At 39.6% G+C, this 18,118-nt stretch overlaps 1 protein-coding gene and 1 pseudogene across 1 annotated transcript in view; one reads left to right on the top strand and one right to left on the bottom strand.

Moving 5' to 3' along the window:
• LOC105283067 (protein ALP1-like) overlaps nt 1-18,118 on the top strand; it is a 58,302-nt gene that overhangs the window by 7,716 nt on the left and 32,468 nt on the right. The window lies entirely within an intron of this gene.
• LOC113561440 lies at nt 981-17,950 on the bottom strand (annotated as a pseudogene).

Raw genomic sequence — 18,118 nt, 5'->3', positions numbered from 1 at the left:
CCATTTCGGTCTATCCATCGATTGGAAAATGCATGATTTAAATATGCACGTACTTTTGATGTGCATAATGTGGTGGCGCGCCATCGTGCTGATACCAGAGTCGTTGTCTGGTATCTAAATCAACAGTTTCCAATAAAATGGGTAATTCGTTTCGTAGAAAATGGAGATATACCTCGGAATTTAACGTTCCTTCAAAAAAATAAGGTCCTATAAGGTAGCCATTCACAATTCCGCATCAAACATTTAAGCGCCACTGATGTTGAATATATTAAATAACATATATATATTGAAAAATATTCTTAATAAATTTTATATTATTATTATTTATTATTTAGCTTTAACAATATATAGTATATATACATAAATATATATGTATGTATATACTACCCAGACAGCACAATGACGTTATAAAAACGTATTAAAAATATACGTATGGACGTATCGTACGTATTTAAAATGTCCAGATTAGAGCCTCAGATATCTTTAGGACATTTTAAAGATATCCAGTGTTACTTTTCTGGACAACCAAAAGATGTCCATTTTAAGGACTAAACGGACCAAAATTGGACCTGTATCGAACATTGAACGAATATTTTACAGTAGGTAGATAGGTAGGTAGGTAGTGTATATTGTCCATTTTTAATGTAAATTGAAGTCAACTTGTTAGCAACTTATTAATTGCAAAAACATTATAACTCCTACTAACAAATTAAATTCTTAATATAGCATTAATATAGCTTTTAATATAGAGGAAAGTCCCCGATTATGAGATACCATATCGATTTTGCCGAATGTAAGGAAATCTATAGGCAGAATTTAAAAATGTAATACGTTATTTTGAAGGGAATTTAATAAGCTTTAAGTTGGTAAAATGAAAAATCTAATTTAAATATTATTTTTTCTGAAAATTAAAAAAATTTGAAAAAAGAGCTTTATATTATATATATTCTTATTATATTTAGCAGTTTTTTATTATTTATTATATTATATAAAGTAAAAGTGTTTAGTATAAAGTATCGTTTTTATAATATATTTTATTATTATATTATGTTCTCAGTTTGCCTCCCTCAGCAGCTCTTCTTAACCACCCTTGGATATATTTTTCCACTTCCTTTGTGTTTTTACAATATCCTCCTTTTTTTGATGCACCTATTTAAAATGATATCATTATTAAAATCAAACATGCAATTACTTAATTTATGACAATTATACAATTTATAAATACTAAACAAAATGTTGAGCTTCGTGTATGATTATATGTAAATACTTTGTATCACTGAGTAATTGCTATTTTTTTATAACTAAGTATATGATATGCATGTGTGATGCATGCAGGCACTCACAGGCACGTTATTTTTTGTAATAAATGTGATAGAGATGACTATGCATATTTTAGCTTCCATTAAATTAATTTTTGTTTGAAATTTTTATTTGAAACTTTTCTGAAATGTAATACTCACTTATTAAAAGTTTGCAAATGTTGAGATTACAGAACGCTTTTTTCTTTTTTCTCCCAAAAAACTATATTTATCTGCAAGTTCATTCGTTAACATCATCGATGAAGTTCTTCTAATAAATTCATATCCATTATTTCCTCCTATTTGTTCCAACTCATTTATCTAAAAAAAATAAATTTGCTTACAAACAAAATGTAATTAAAAAGGCAAAATAGCATATTTTATATGTAAAAATCTTAATTGTTAGAAGTACGAAAAAGAGAAAAAGAGAGAGAGTTATTTAACTTAATTAATTTTAATATGTGATGAACTTAATTAATTTTAAATTAATGTCCATTAAAATTAATTACTTATTACTTACATTAATTAATTAAAATGTATTTACAGGGTATTCGATAATGACTCTATCAACAATGCTCATGTAATAGTAGAATATGTTGAATTGAATTGAAACTAGATGATATAATGTTGCTATTATGCTCAGAGGTCTCCGCATATTGTTGCACGTATCTAAGGCGCGCAATATGCATTTTAATTTGCTACTCTTAATTACTCTTCAATTGATTACTCTTTAATTATTGTAGAGATCGCAAAACGACATAGGACTTTTCGATTTAACTCATACTCGTGTTGATGGAATCATTGCCGGACATCCTGTATACATTATACACACGCACAATATAAATTATTTTTAAAATAAAGAAAATGCAGTGATATTATGGCTTTTAAGTTAAACGTTAATTACCGCTTTAGTAATTTCATCATTCTCTAGAATAGATTCCACTGTCTGAAGATCTTCTTCAGTTTGAAGTGGAAACTTTAGATCTTTATTATTAAATATTGAAATTATTTGTTCCTTTTCTTTGATATTTGTTTGCTGAAAATTATTGTTTAGTTGCAATTTCATCAAGAGACACGGTAGTGTCTCGCGCCAAGTATATGCGCAGCGAGACCGACCGTGTACTGTTACGCGACGCGACGTTTTCAGAGACACTCAGATTATTAGATCTCAATAACCGCTGATCCGATCAACTTCTAAGTAGGCTCAATGGATAGCTTGGGGTCGAACGTAGATATACTAGGAGAGTTCTGGACCACTTTTCGGGAGGGGGTAAGATAGGGCCTAACCCAGGTCGGTTCTGAGTCGGCGGCGGCGGTCCAAACTGGGGGCGAGGGGGGTATGACGTCACGAATGGTATGTTGCGGCACTTTTCTATCTATATTCTAGGAATTATTGTTTACGATTATGTTTATGACTCTGTGGCACTAACGCTATTTGAGCGCCGATACCCGGCTGCTGAAATGCTTGATATCTTATTATAATAATAATACATCGTAAGATAACGTCCGGCGGATAAGCTAAGTGTAGTGTAATGTTTAAACCTTATCTTAACCTGTGTGGCTCAGGTGATTTTGCATACAACGTTGGTCAATGGGTTGTACTGAACCAGGTTCGATCCTGACATAGGTAAGTATTTTTACATTATATTTTAACAATATCATATCATTATAATAATATGACCATATTCTTATACGACTGTATTCTTTCAGGACTTTTTTTGCTCGGATGTACGTTATGACATCATACTGGGTCCGGCGCCTCATAAACGCACTCCAGCGCGCGCGCCTACACACACACACACACACACACACACACACACACACACACACACACACACACACACACAAATGACGGTTCGAAAAGTATCAGGTATACTTTATCGGTAAAAGCGAACGGGAAAAAAGGAAATATAAATGGAAAAAGGAAGTAAAAAATGACAACATGTTTTATAGATAACATATTTTATTTTTATGTTGAGACCACCAATTGAATATATTACCATTAAATACATTCTGCAAAGCACAATGTGTTTCTAACAACGCAAAGTATGTATAACTTATTTAGAGATTGTACGTCTTAGGTGATTTTGTGTACAACGTTGATCAATGGACTATATTCAACCAGGCGATCGTGTATGATGAGACAGTAGGCTGTAGTATTCGCGGATACATTCTCCTTGCACTCAAATTCCAATCGTACGTCCACGGTGGCACTCTTGACAGACTCGCTCTGTCGCTAACAATCGATGACGACGAAGGGGCCGCAAGATCCAAATTTGTCGATAGGAAGAAGCACCTCATCATGATTGCCTCGATAATACGATTTGTAAAACCGCGCGGACATATCATACAGGATGGCGTATCTCTTCTTGCCGAAATCGAGGTTTAATTCGTCGTATGGATAAAATTCCGAGTTTAGATAAAGTTTCACGTTAGTTAATTTGCAATCGTCGAATCGAGTTATCGATCTTGTTATGTTATTCTTGCGACCAGTCTGCAACGCAAAGATGACGTATCGCGGCTTCTCGAGTTGCGTTGTTGCCTTGATGGTCCACGAATGCGTAGTCGTGCTCTGCAACAGAGGAAATTTTTGCAGATCCCACGATCGGAAACCCATGTTGAGGTATAGTCCGCTCTCCAAGATTCGTAGCATCGACAGCTTATTTATCTCGTTCAGTAACACATGCGGCATTCGCCACTGTACTTTAAGTAATTCAATCTCAGGCTGGATCTTGACATCTCCCAGTAGACTATTGTTGTCGTTGCGCGATCGTATCAGAATCAACTCGTGACGAGCGTTGATCACCACGTTTTTGTAATCCTCGCAAAATCCCAGCAGCATGCTAAGCGGTACGCAAAAGTTGAAGTGGTCCTCTTTGCCGTTTGAAAAATTCACGATATCCCATCCAGCATTCTTCAACATCCCATTCCTTGATGCCGTCAGAGATACATAGTTTTTCAGAGTGAAGGTTATTCCAACGTTTCTGCTGCGATCAATGTCCACACCGTTGAGTTCGTAGCGGATCTCATCGAACATGAACGCTACGCAATTGTTCGCTAATACCACATGCTTATTCGCTGCGGGTTTCTTTATCGTTAATTTACCCTCGACGTAGAGAAAACTCTTGCATGGTAACGTGTACAGATCCTGTTACTGTATGGGTATTCTTATCTCGTCGCTGTGTCCGAACGTCGTGTTGGCGAACCGGTTGTACGTGTGAGTCTCGATCTTGACGATGCGATCGTCGAAAACCGGTTCATCACCAATATTCAAAATGTCAATCATTTTTCGTGATTAGATATTTCGTATTCTGAATTCCAAAAATTTTAAAAATTCAACGTTCGATGCGGTGAGCTTCTTCTTCTTGGTGCTACCGGATGATTGGATGTAAGCGAATGTTGGTCTCGTAAAGATTGCGTTATTTCTCGCTTGCTTCGCTCCGCTCAATACGAGCATCTCACGTTATCGGCGTCGCACGTGCAATCTGACCGTGATCTCTTCTCCACGAAAGTCGAGCAATCGGCCGGCTTGGTCGGCAACGCGTATCGTTAGATCCGTAATGCTCCGTGCGATAATTGGCAGGTAAATGATCTGTCGCGGCCTTTCCGATATCTTATATCCCGATGACACGCTCGGTGAAAATTCGTGTATCGTGTGCACGCGCGTACCGTTGCTGTACGCACCCGCGGTCATGTTACACTCTACGCGGATAATGTTCACGTTAATGATGTTGATCGACGTGTCCGATTCGTACCATTTTTGTGGTTGCAATATACGCTTCGACGAGAATCCCAGCAGCGATTCAATGTTGTTTAGTTTGCTAAAATTTATTCTGTAAGCGCATTTGATTTCACTCCTCATCGTATTGTGATTAGCACGAAGCACTATCGGTGATTCTTCATCTGCGATCTTGTTGTTGTTACGGTGTTTGCCATCGTTGAGATGAACCGTGTGACGTTTCTGTGAAATTGCACGTTCCAAAAACTCGTTTATGTCTCGCAGTTCGTACGCTCCCTCGGGAATCGTAATCTCCGTGTCGTCTTCGCCAAAGTAGAATTTATTGTTCGAAGCGTTCACGTTCGGTATCATGTTATAAGTCTCAAAGTCCGGTAGACCGAGCTCGTAATCACCATCGCTCAAATCTATGGCTGGAAAGTAGTTTACCGCGAGAGTATTAGTCTTGCCGGCCAGCGTAAGTGTCAGCGACATGATGGAGAAACCATCCAACGAATACTGAGTGCCGATCGCGAAATGTTGAGATTTAAATTCATATTGATCATCGACCGTCTGAAGAAACCTTAGGCATATCTGTCCGCGGATGCTCTGATTATATGGCTCAGGAATGGCTATTGAACGGCTATCAAACAGCTAACGAACGACTTTCGAACAGCTAATGAACAGGTCTCGAACATGTATCAAACGTGTATAAACGGCTCAACAACAGCTTTCGAACGTGTACGAACAGCTAATAAACAGGTCTCGAACGTGTATCAAACGTGTATAAACGGCTCAGGAACGGCTTTTGAACGCTGGTGAACGGGTCAAGAACGAGTCAAGAACGAGTCAAGAACATGGAACGAACGAGAACGCAAGTTTTAAGAACGTAGAACGAACGTGTATCGAACGTGTTTGAACGTGTTTGAACGTGGAACGAACGTGTTTAAACGTGGAACGAACGTGTTTGAACGTGTATCGAACGTGGAACGAACGTGTATCGAACGTGGAACGACCGTGTATCGAACGTGGAACGACCGTGTATCGAACGTGGAACGAACGTGTATCGAACGTGGAACGACCGTGTATCGAACGTGGAACGGACGTGTTTGAACGTGTATCGAACATATACCGAACGGGTCAGAAACGGTAACGAGCAGCTTCTGGTTCAGTACAACCCATTGACCAACGTTGTATGCAAAATCACCTGAGCCACACAGGTTACGATAAGGTTTAAACATTACACTACACTTAGCTTATCCGCCAGACGTTATCTTACGATATATTATTATTATTATAAGATATCAAGCATTCCAGCAGCCGGGTATCGGCGCTCAAATAGCATTAGTGCCACAGAGTCATAAACATAATCATAAACAATAAATCCTAGACTGTAGATAGAAAAGTGCCGCAACATACCATTCGTGACATCATACCCCCCCCCCCCCTCGCCCCCGGTTTAGACCGCCGCCGCCGACTCAGAACCGACCTGGGTTAGGCCCTATCTTACCCCCTCCCGAAAAGTGGTCCAGAACTCTCCTAGTATATCTACTGTCGAATTATGTAATAAAAGTGTTTTCATTTTTCTTCTACGTGCCCTACGAGCGGAGATATGGCGATACAAAGTCTGAAATTGGCAAATTTCACTTAAGAACCGTCGTTATCATCGTCGTTTGTACAGTTTGTTCTTCTCATCGAGATAGCAGCAGCTCCGTTTCCTCTGTAGCGTTAGCACGTGTGGAAATTTAGCAAGAACTCAATGTAATTGATAATAATAGTTTTTATTGAGATCGCTCGCGTACACTCGTATAAGCTTGTGTGTGGTTTGGAGGTTTCTGACGAACTGTGTAACAGTAATAAGATAACTGAGTAACAAAGGCGAGACTTCGCGCCAAGGAAGTTAAAACAAGCTAGGAGTATATAAAGTCTAGATAGACAACTGAACTGAAAATGTAATACAAAAGGTGTAAATATAATGTTACCAAATCCCTACAATACTCCCCTCTGAGAGAATAAAAAAATTAATGACTCGAAGGTAAACAAAATTGCACTCGTTTCTTCTTTGGTCCGGGATATTGGCGTGGTCCGTCGGCTCGTTCCTCGGTCCGTCCTGTGCTGCTTGCTGGGGTTGTCTGTGAACTGGGCGAACCGATACTGGACTGGTTGTCGGTTTGTGAATTAACGGTTTGTTGTAATCCCTGGTGGGTTGACTCTGCTGCCTCGGTAACTTCGGTAGTAGCGAGATGTGCAGGCTTCAATCGTTCGACTGTCAAATTAGTCGGCAGACCGTTGATGTCGACAGTAAAGAGTCGATCGTTAATTCTCTCGATGACACGGTGTGGACCTGAATATGGGTTGTCCAAAGTTTCCTTGCGTGTACCTTCTTGACGAACAAAGACGTGGGTACACGTATACAAATCTTTAAAATAGAAAGTCTTTTTGCGGCCATGATGTGCTGTTGAAGTAGGCTTCAATGTCCGCATATGTACGCGAAAATCTTCCAAAAAGGAATGTGGATCGTGCGGCAAGTCTTCGTGTGTAAAGAATTCTCCGGGTATTCGAAGAGTTGTCCCATATAGATATTCTGCTGGCGAAACTTTAAGGTCTTCTTTATAACATGTTCGAAGACCTAGAAGTACAACAGGAAGTACTTCTATCCACTTCTGGTTATTGTGGCACTTGATTGCTGTTTTTAATGTTCGGTGCCATCGTTCGATGAGTCCGTTTGAAGCTGGATGATACGCTGTAGTACGGATCCTCTTTCCTCCAACCAGCTGAACTAGGGCTGCAATGAGTTTGCTCTCGAATTCTGATCCTTGGTCTGTCGTGATGATTTTAGATGTGCCAAAGCGAGAAATCCAATGGATAAAAAAAGCTTTAGCAACTGTTTCTGCTTGGTGATTTTTGATTGCGATGGCTTCCGGCCACCGCGAAAATTTATCGATCATAGTGAGGCAATATGTGTATCCTTCACTAGGAATCATTGGTCCAATGATGTCGATGTGTACGTGGTCGAAACGTGAATCTGTGTGTGGAAATGTCTCCGGTTGTAGATTGACGTGACGGCCAATCTTTGCGCGTTGACATTGCAGGCAAGTCTTGGCCCAATCTCTGATGTCTTTCCTCATTGATGGCCAGACGTATCGTTCTCCGATGATCTGCGCAGTGATTTTGCCACTCGGATGGTTTAAGTCATGAAATGCATTGAAAACTTGACGTCGAAATGATGTAGGCACGAATGGTCGGATGTCGTGCGCTAAAACGTCACAGTAGAGTGCCTGATGATCGGGACCAAAAGTAAGTCTTTGAAACTTCAATGATGTTTGGTTGTTGTTGAGGAGTGCGGCAAGCTCTTAATCCTCCAGTTGAGCTTTCGACAAATCCTCGAAATTAATGATTGATGGAAGTCGGAATGCATCTATTCTCGAGAGTGTCGGCAACTGTATTCTCTTGTCCTTTGATGTAAGTAATCCTTGTAGTAAATTGTCCGATTAGATTGAGTTGACGGAGTTGAATGGGAGAAGCCTTATCTGACTTCTACGAAAATGCATACGTCAGTGGCTTGTGATTCGTTCGAATTTCGATATCAGCGTAGCTTTCAATCAAGGGTCGGAAAAAGCTTGATTGCATGATAAATGGCTGTTAATTCCCTGTCGTAGGTACTATACTTAGTTTGTGCTGTAGAGAACTTTCGTGAAAAGAACGCTAATGGGTTCCAGTCGGTATTATTAGTAGATTGCTCTAACACTGCGCCCATAGCTATTTCTGATGCGTCCGTCGTCAATCGCATCTTGGCGTTAGGTGCTGAATGTATTAATAAAGTTGCGTTGGCCAGTTGCTGTTTCACCTTCTCGAAAGCTTCGAGGGCTTCCGTAGTCCATTCGATTTGTCGTTTATCGTTCTTCTTGCTGTCCTTAAGATACTTATTTAACGGAATCTGCGTCTCTGCAGTGTTTGGGATAAAACGATGATAAAAATCAATTGCCCCTAAAAATCTGCGAAGTCCTTGGACTATTTGAGGTCTCTCAAAGTCGAGTATTGTTTTGACTTTGCTCGGCAATGGTGTGGATCCGCTGCTAGAGATCTTGTATCCTAAGAATTCCACCGACTCTGCTTCAAAAGTGCATTTGTCGGCGTTGATACGTAATCCGTGATCTCTCAATCGACCGAATATAATTCGTAAATATTGTCGATGTTCTTCTAAGGACGAAGAAGCGACGAGAAAATCGTCGATGTAGGGAAAGACGAAATCGAGTCCTGCCAAAACCTGGTTGATAAATCGTTGGAATGTTTGGGCTGCGTTACGGAGACCAAATAGCATTACCAAAAACTCGAAAAGACCAAATGGTGTTGTGACTGCTGTTTTGGGAATGTCTTCATCAGCCACGGGTATTTGATGATATGCTCGAGATAGATCAATTGTGGAAAATACAGTCTTTCCATGTAATATTGATGAAAAATCATGAATGTATGTGATTGGATATCTGTCGGGTAGTGTTTGTGCGTTCAACCGACGATAATTACCACACGGACGCCAACTGCCATCTTCCTTTTTGACCATGTGAAGGGGACTAGCCCATTGGCTGTTCGATGGTCGGCAATAACCTTGATCTATCATAAACTGAAATTCAACTTTTGCTACTTTCAACCTTTCCGGGTGAAGATGTCGCGGTCGCTCAAATATTGGCTGTCCGAACGTCTCTATGTGATGTTTGACGGTGTGCTGAGGTTTTATAATGACAGTGGAAGATTTGGTGAGGTCCGAAAATTCCGTGAGGATGTCGGCCATGGGAGTATTCTTGTTGAAACTAGATATTTCAGTGCACGGTGCCTTGTCCACTTGCAATTTGACTGTAAATCCCGTTTCCTTATCTTTGAGTGTCCGTGAACGAAGATTCAACGTAAAATTGTGTTGATACAACATATCGGCTCCTAGGATAGCGTATAGTACTTGCGCGATGAAGCAAAGACAACGGATCGGTCTGCGAAGTCCGAAATCTAATAACATTGCTCGTTCGCCATAGGTGTTAATGCGTGAGCCGTTGGCGGCATACAATGTGCCTTTAACGCAATTGGTTGGATCTGAAGGACGTGGTGGGACGACTGAGACTTCCGCCCCTGTATCGATCAGGAAACGAAGTCAGATTGTTTGTCAACTATAAACGGTCGGCGAGAAGAGTTGCTACTGTCGATTATCGCCGAGGCTAACGACGGCTGCGTTAGTTTTCCGACATTTGTTTGTCAATTTTTCCTATCGGCCATTCGCACGGTTCGGTACATTTCTTCGCCATTTTTCCGAACTGTCTGTGGTAATAGCAGACTTTTGGTTTGCGCGATCGACTACGCGTCTGTTTTGAATGCGCACTGGTGCGCGTGCGCGAATGCGAACGCGGACGAGAATATGAACGAGATGTTGGCTCATGACGCGCCTTCAACTTATTCAATTGTTTCGTGAGTTCCGCTATTTTATTGGCAAGATCGTGTTCCGGCTGTTGAATTGCCACTAGTTCACGATTATCGTCTGGTGGTCGCTGTTCCATTATTTTATCGGCTAATGCGTTAACGTCTCCGGGAACGATTTGTAGTATCATGCGCACGTCGCTTGGAAGATATTCCAAAAATAAAGTTTTGAAATCCTCGTCATCGATTCTTCCAGGGCCGGCCAGAGATCTCATTTCCGCGAGTAGTCGCGAAGATTTTTTTATCTTTGACGGATAAGCCGGATAGCAATTTCCGCAGTTCTTGTCCTCGCATTAAAGAATAATGTTCTACGAGTAACATCTTTAATGATTGGTATCGGTGAGCTGAGGGAAGTCCCGCAATCGCGCTACACATGCTCTCGTAAACGTCGTCGTCGAGACTAGATACCAATGCGGTGAATTTGTCCGCTTCCGATGTCTTCCGTTCGCAAAATTCATTTTCAGCGATCTCGAACCATGCACGCACGTTGGTGGTAGATTTAAATTTGCGTAACGTTACCTTGTATTCGGTATAACATCGATAAGTTGCGTTACCAGTGTGCGGCATTTCGGGTGGAAAGTAATGATACCGCAGTTCGGGCAACACCTGGGTTGTGGTTCTCGAGGTTATTGCTTCCGCCTGTTGATTTTCCATCGCGGGAGCGAAGTAATTTTGTTGCTGAGAGGTTTCACCAAGATAGTGGCCTTGCCGGTCCTTCTTCGCGGCTTCACCACTATGGCTGCCGTTATCCAGTTCGATGAGGCTGCTTTCAAGTTGTTCTGCGGCCTTCGTTTCTTCTCTGGGTTGCTCTCCTGGTTTACTTTTATTAGGAGAGTGCACCACACTCATGTTTCTCGCAGGAACTTCCGCGGGGTTGTATGAGAATCCCGATCTCAATGTGCTATTATTGTTCATAGACCCGGTCACGCGTTCTGCGTTTCTTGTCGGCAAAAACACGGTAATGACACGAATGCGTTTGCACAACATGAGCAAGTTTTTACGACACAAGCGAATTGCGACCTCCACTCAAGTGCGACGTTACGAAAAATGTCTTTTGTCGCGATCACGTCGGGGTCACCAGTTGTAGCGTTAGCACGTGTGGAAATTTAGCAAGAACTCAATGTAATTGATAATAATAGTTTTTATTGAGATCGCTCGCGTACACTCATATAAGCTTGTGTGTGGTTTGGAGGTTTCTGACGAACTGTGTAACAGTAATAAGATAACTGAGTAACAAAGGCGAGATTTCGCGCCAAGGAAGTTAAAACAAGCTAGGAGTATATAAAGTCTAGATAGACAACTGAACTGAAAATGTAATGCGGTGTAATACAAAAGGTGTAAATATAATGTTACCAAATCCCTACACCTCGCGTGCGCCAGATAGCATGTACAGTCATAGGCACAGAGGTTGCGACACTTTTTTTTAACTGAGTTTATAAAACGTAATCAAATTCAGGATGCGAATCACTGTGACACGCACATGTAACTGTGTTACACATGTATACGCAAATTTGACAACTTCATAATCGTTCATCGAGTAGGCGCGCGTCACAGTGATTCGCATCCTGAATTTGATTGCGTGTTCGTAAACTCATTTAAAAAAAAGTGTCGCAACCTCCGTGCCTGTGACTGTACATATACCAACCGGCGGAGATGCTGTTGGTATATCCGTGCGACTCACACATAACGATCATATGTAGAGGCTCTACATTAGAAAACTCTAACTTATCAATCCGACCGTCATGTGTAAGTCACATATATAGTCGAATATACGGACAGCATCTCCGCCGGTCGGTGTACGACAACTGTACGACGCGATGTAGTGCAAGAAGTTGGAGTGAGAAAAGATATATTTGCGAGAGAACGAGTGAGTGAGAGAGCGAAAGAGCGAGTGAATGAGAGAGCGGGAGAGGGAGAGAGCGAGTGAATGAGAGAGCGAGTGAGTGAGAGAGCGAGAGGGCGAGAGAGCGAGTGAATGAGAGAGCGAGAGGGCGTGAGTGAGAAGACCACGTCGACGACGACGACGACTACGACGACGACGAGGAGGAGGAGGAGGAGGAGCTCAAAGCAATACCAGCTTCAGCGTTTGAAAAGTGTTTTGAGGACTTAAGCGTTGGCACATGTGTATTGCATCCGATGGGGCCTATTTTAAAGGTGACAAAATCAATATTGATGAATAAACAAGTAATTTATGTTTTATTAACTAATTCCGGATACTTTTTTTACAGAATGTATATTTATATTTATTTATTAAACGACGGGGTAAACTCTTTTTTCTTGCATATATTGACTTCTGTGCATAAATATACTTAATCTAATTTCATATTTTATAAACATGTAAGTTAATACTTTTAAAAACCTTGACTGACAGGACTATGGATTTCATCTCCTCATATATTATAAAAAAGACTAACATACTTCACACTACAAAATGTGTAAAATCACAACAAAATTACCTTTTTTAAAAAAGGTACAAAAAAAGCGCCAAGTATACGCGCCTGAAGTTCTTTCAAAAAAGGACTCCACAAAACTAATGATATGAACAAATTGCGCCAACTCCAATAGATATTTACGCATAATAATGACAGGAAATGTTATCATCTTACAGTTAATGTTATGTGGTAGTTTCTTTACTTAAAAAAATATTAAACCAAGTAATATGTACCTTTATATTCTCATTCAATGATCCTATCCAATCCAAGCGATAGTAGTTCTAATTGTCTTTAAATATTATTATTTTATAGTATTTTTCAAAACAATTTATGAAATCCTCAAATTGCGCCAATTGCAAAGAGGATGTATTACCTCGAAAATTAATTATTGTACAACAATTTAAAAAAACCAAGTCGTAGTATCTTACCAATTACAAAGAGAATATATGTATATATTGTCTTGAAAATTTGTTATACAACTACTTTCAAAAAATATAAAACTTTGATTGATTAAATAATATTTAATGCAAAATACTTAACGCTGCTAGACCTCGCCAGCGCCTAGCATCTCGTCTGCGCTCCTTACACGCCTACTAAAGCTCAAGCCGTTTGTTTACATATCAAATTCATATAAAAAGAAGTTTAACAAATTTCACGCGTTTAATACTAAAGGCTAAACTTAATACTAAATACTAAACGCTGAAAGAGAGATTTCTTGTAATATTCGGTCTAGCAGCGCCAAGTATTTTGCATTAAATATTATTTAATCAATCAAAGTTTTATATTTTTTGAAAGTAGTTGTATAACAAATTTTCAAGACAATATATACATATATTCTCTTTGTAATTGGTAAGATACTACCTGTTCCGAAATAAAGAATTAGAATTTATGTGAACGAATTTCGTCTTATTCGAATATCTCAAAAGTCGCGATAACAGGCTGGTGTTCGACCAAAAAGCGACAAATAAGTTGTTTGCGCGATCGAAGATCACCTCCAAACAGTAGCTCGCCGAGATTCGCGGGTTTTTCGGGACCTCACTCCTAGCATTTCGACAACACAAGGTATCGACCAACCGATCAACGGTCTAAGTTTTGAACGTGTTTGTCACGATATTTGCCCAAATGATCCAAGGGCTTAAAAAGGGGAGCGTGTCTCAGGAATTCAGATTCGAGTTCAGTCAGCGATTAAGTGAAGTCAGTCTCTCGGTCACGTCGCGTCGCGAACAAAATCCAGTCTCGGCCAACCATCATTGTCTCTCGCCGTTGAGCCGCTCTCTCGTTCGCCGTCCGACGCGATTAACGCTTTCTTTCGATCATCGGTCAGTGCGTGCCTATTGTACGAACCGCAGCCGATTCATTATTCTACTATTCTCTACTTTCGGACGAACTGTCACAGTCGTACGTCGGTGTGTGCCTGCCAAATCGCGATCGAAAACCCGCGAGCAAGATTTCCGCTACACCGACGAGGCGCCGCGGTCAAGATCTCCGCCTGCGCCTTCGCTGGGACGATTATTTATTAAATAAATATAAATATATATAATTCGACCCCAAGCTATCCATTGAGCCTACTTAGAAGTTGATCCGTTCAGTGGTTATTGAGATCTAATAAATTGAGTGTCTGCGAAAGCGTCGCTTCGCATAAAAGAGTCACGGTGCGGTCTCGCTGCGCGTATACTTGGCGCGAGACACTACCGTGTCTCTTGATTTATTCGTATAAAAATATCTGCTTAATATTATTATGTCCTTTATTTTTTAACATCAAAGGCTAGTATTCATAGTCCGTTCTTATTTCCAGACGATTTGAAGTAATGTCTTAAGATGCTAATACGACTATGTGATTGGTTTCAAATATCTTATGATTGCACTTAAGATGGTCTTAAATCAGAATCAACAATGAATATCGGCCAAAGAGTAATAATAAAGTAATAGATTTTCTGGTTTGCATAAATATCCATTGTAGTTGGCGCAATTTGTTCATATCATTAGTTTTGTAGAGTCCTTTTTTGAAAGAATTTCGTGCGCGTATACTTGGCGCTTTTTTGTACCTTTTTTAAAAAGGTAATTTTGTTGTGATTTCTTTTACTTCAGATAATATTTCAGTAACCACACTTCGTATCAAGTAATTCTGGGCCACTAAATTCTTAATAGTTTTTTTCTGAAAATATTATTTTAATTTATATTTAGGCCTAATCTACAACGTGCTTTTTACTTTTTGTTTTCTGCGTTTTGCCTCTTGCTTCTTTGTCTTTCACGTACTAAAATAGTGTGTGAAAGATAAAGAAGCAAGAGGCAAAGAACACATTGTAGATTAGATTTTAAATGTTTTTAGTAATGTCATTACACACACACGCGCGCGCGCGCGCGCGTACGTTGCATATATGTACACGTGCGCGTGTGTGTATTAGGACGGAGCGAATTTCCCAAAAGTTTTCAAATCGAATAGTAATAGTGCGGAAAAGTTGCTACTCATCAGGACGATCACAAGGAAAAAAAATTTTGAAATCGGACAATATCTTGAGGTCGCGCATCGCGTTCAAAGTTTCGAAAATTCGACAAAACTTGAACATTTTTCGGAATTTTGGCAGAGTGCCCAAATGTTGTCAGAATGCGATCAAATTCGGTTTGTGGCACTACTAAGGTACCAACTTTCGATAAAAAAACATCGCCATGAGGGTAGCTGCCCCAGAGTCGGGGAGAGGGGTGCTTTTTGTAGAAAACAGCCGAAATTAAGTGCTGCGTCAGAAGACAAAACGATAGTACTAACGACACGTTAATCAAGCGATCGAAAGTCAAAATTCTTTTGCCCCTACCCCCCGCCCTCCCTTTTTCCGACCGACCACCGGCTGCCCGTCGAGGGGCGAGGGGGGAGCTAGTGTCCGTCACCGGTCGATGAGCTGAAGCCTGCAGCCTGCGGCGCGATTCGGCCTAGCGGTTGATTTATTGGTTCTCATGCGCTGAGACTTTTTTGTTGCTTTGCAAGCTACAACTTGGCGCTTGTGATCTCAGCATAGCTGAGACGTAAAGCTAGAGTCAACGGTTGTTTGCAACTACTTGTCCTCTAATACCAGTATTTGTTCAGCTTAGGTGATTCCACTTGTTGGCTTTATTGCATCATGTCAAAACTCACCCGGCAGAATACAGTCTGTCCATTCTTTGGACAACCCAAACCATTAAGCCCTAATTGTCTTCCATCCATTGCTGATATTCTGAGTCAGAATATTTAGAAAATTGAGAAAAATAAAAAAATTAAAAATTAAAAAAAAACAAAAAAAAAGAAACTCTAAAACGTCCATCTCCACGTGGTTAGAGTTGGGCAATGTTAAACATTAACGGCTAACGGACGAAACCTCTTGGCGTATCACATGGAAATATAAACACTTTTTTTCTTCGCTATTTCTCGTCAATTTACAGCTTCATCGAAAATATATTGGGAGAACTAGAGCATATTTCTGACGTAATTTTCTCCGAATAAGATTAGAATAAGATTTTGGCATAAAAATTTAGAAAAAATACAATTTTGCAGTAAATTGTTTAAATAATTTTGTTTAAACAAACTGATTTTGCAAATCTAACTTGATATTCGTAATCAGCAATGTCAAAAACACCTAAAATAGTATGAATTCTACTGGATTGAAATTCCAGAAGCGAGTAATAACAGAAAAACTGATTAGTTTTTAAATATTTTGGCGGCCATCTTGGATCTGTCATCTTTGAAGTTACAAATTACGTTGAAACATGATCTACAGTAATGAGCTCAACAATTGGTAACGTTTCAAGTGTCAGAAACCTCGATATTTCGAACTTTATTAGATTATTTACAATAAATCAGTATTTTTCGAAAATTTCCTCATATAAACGTCATTTTAGGACAATCACGCGATTTTTCGAAAAACAAAAAAAATTCGTCGTTAAAGTTCAACTATTTTATGCACCGATAGTTGAATCTAGAAGTGGATTTCAACCCTTTTTCTGTACAAGAAAAAACATTTAGAAAAAGTCTTCAATTTTTGGTGTTTTTTTATTTTTAATACGCCATTTTTTTCTGAGGCACGGAGGCTCAATTTTGACCTCGGAATTCGAAAGAGCACACCCAAAAATAGTAAGAATCATTGTTTTGGTAAAAATATGCTTCGTGATTCTTTCCGAGAATGAGGCTGGAAAATAAGCAAAGAATTCAAGCTTGTTGAGCGTTAATGGGGTTAGCACTAATCAAAATATCTCAGAGATTGTGCGCAAGCGGTCAATAAATGGTCTGTGCGCTTTTGTCCATTGTTCAAATACACTATTCTATTATGGTACCATTCATCTTGAACCTCACACTTTTCACAGGAAAATAATCCATTATGTCCGATGGTGCACTTCACGAAAGGTCTCGCTGGAGCATCACAAATAAAGTTACGTATAGAGATATCATAGATATACCATTAAACCATTCAAGGAAAGTTCCTCCATCTCTTGAACAAATTTATCTAAAAACTGTTCTAATGTTGAAGACTACGAGTCTGCACCATAGTAAACACTAATAATGAAAAGCTCATAAGTTTTGTTAGCCAAGGATCCTAGAATCGGCCAAAAATGCGATTTTGCACATTTATCCAAAGGCAATTAATTTATGTTGATATCAAATCTTATTTGTCCATTAATATTTAAATATTCTTGAGTCAAAAGGGAATCAAGGTTTCTTTTTATTCCCTTGTACCAAATGTGTTCATTATCTATGTTAGACACTACCGTGATCGTAGGTGTATGTAGCAAGGTTACAGATGCTTAGGAAGCTCTGGATGTACTTTGCGTAAAATACTTAATAAACTGTTCACTTTCCTTTTTGAGACACCGCGAGAAGCTCAGGCTGATAGACTCGTACATAAATATAAAGTTACATCAAACTCGTCTGAGTCACTATCAGTGCTGTTTATCATGGAATCCTGTGTCTCTTCCATTGAATGTGCACTATTGTCATCATCTGCAATTACCTCCTCAGAGTGACTGTCTTCTTCTATCTGGTCTTGTTCAATCTGGTCTTGTTCAAATTCCTCTTTCTGCATATCATAACATGCCCATCTGAATCGTACAAACGTACAACCTCCTCTTCATGTAAACTCGAATTATGAGATAGCTCAGATGATGTATTTGATCGATTTTGCTTTCATTTATAAAATGCTTATGGTGTACGAATCATTTACGTTTTTAATGTTTTTTTTATATAGATTATC

This window comes from Ooceraea biroi, chromosome 4 (genome assembly GCF_003672135.1).
Source record: "Ooceraea biroi isolate clonal line C1 chromosome 4, Obir_v5.4, whole genome shotgun sequence".
NCBI classification, from domain to species: Eukaryota; Metazoa; Arthropoda; class Insecta; order Hymenoptera; family Formicidae; genus Ooceraea; species Ooceraea biroi.
Note: the sequence above shows the minus strand (reverse complement) of the source record. Positions and strands in the feature narration are given on the sequence as shown.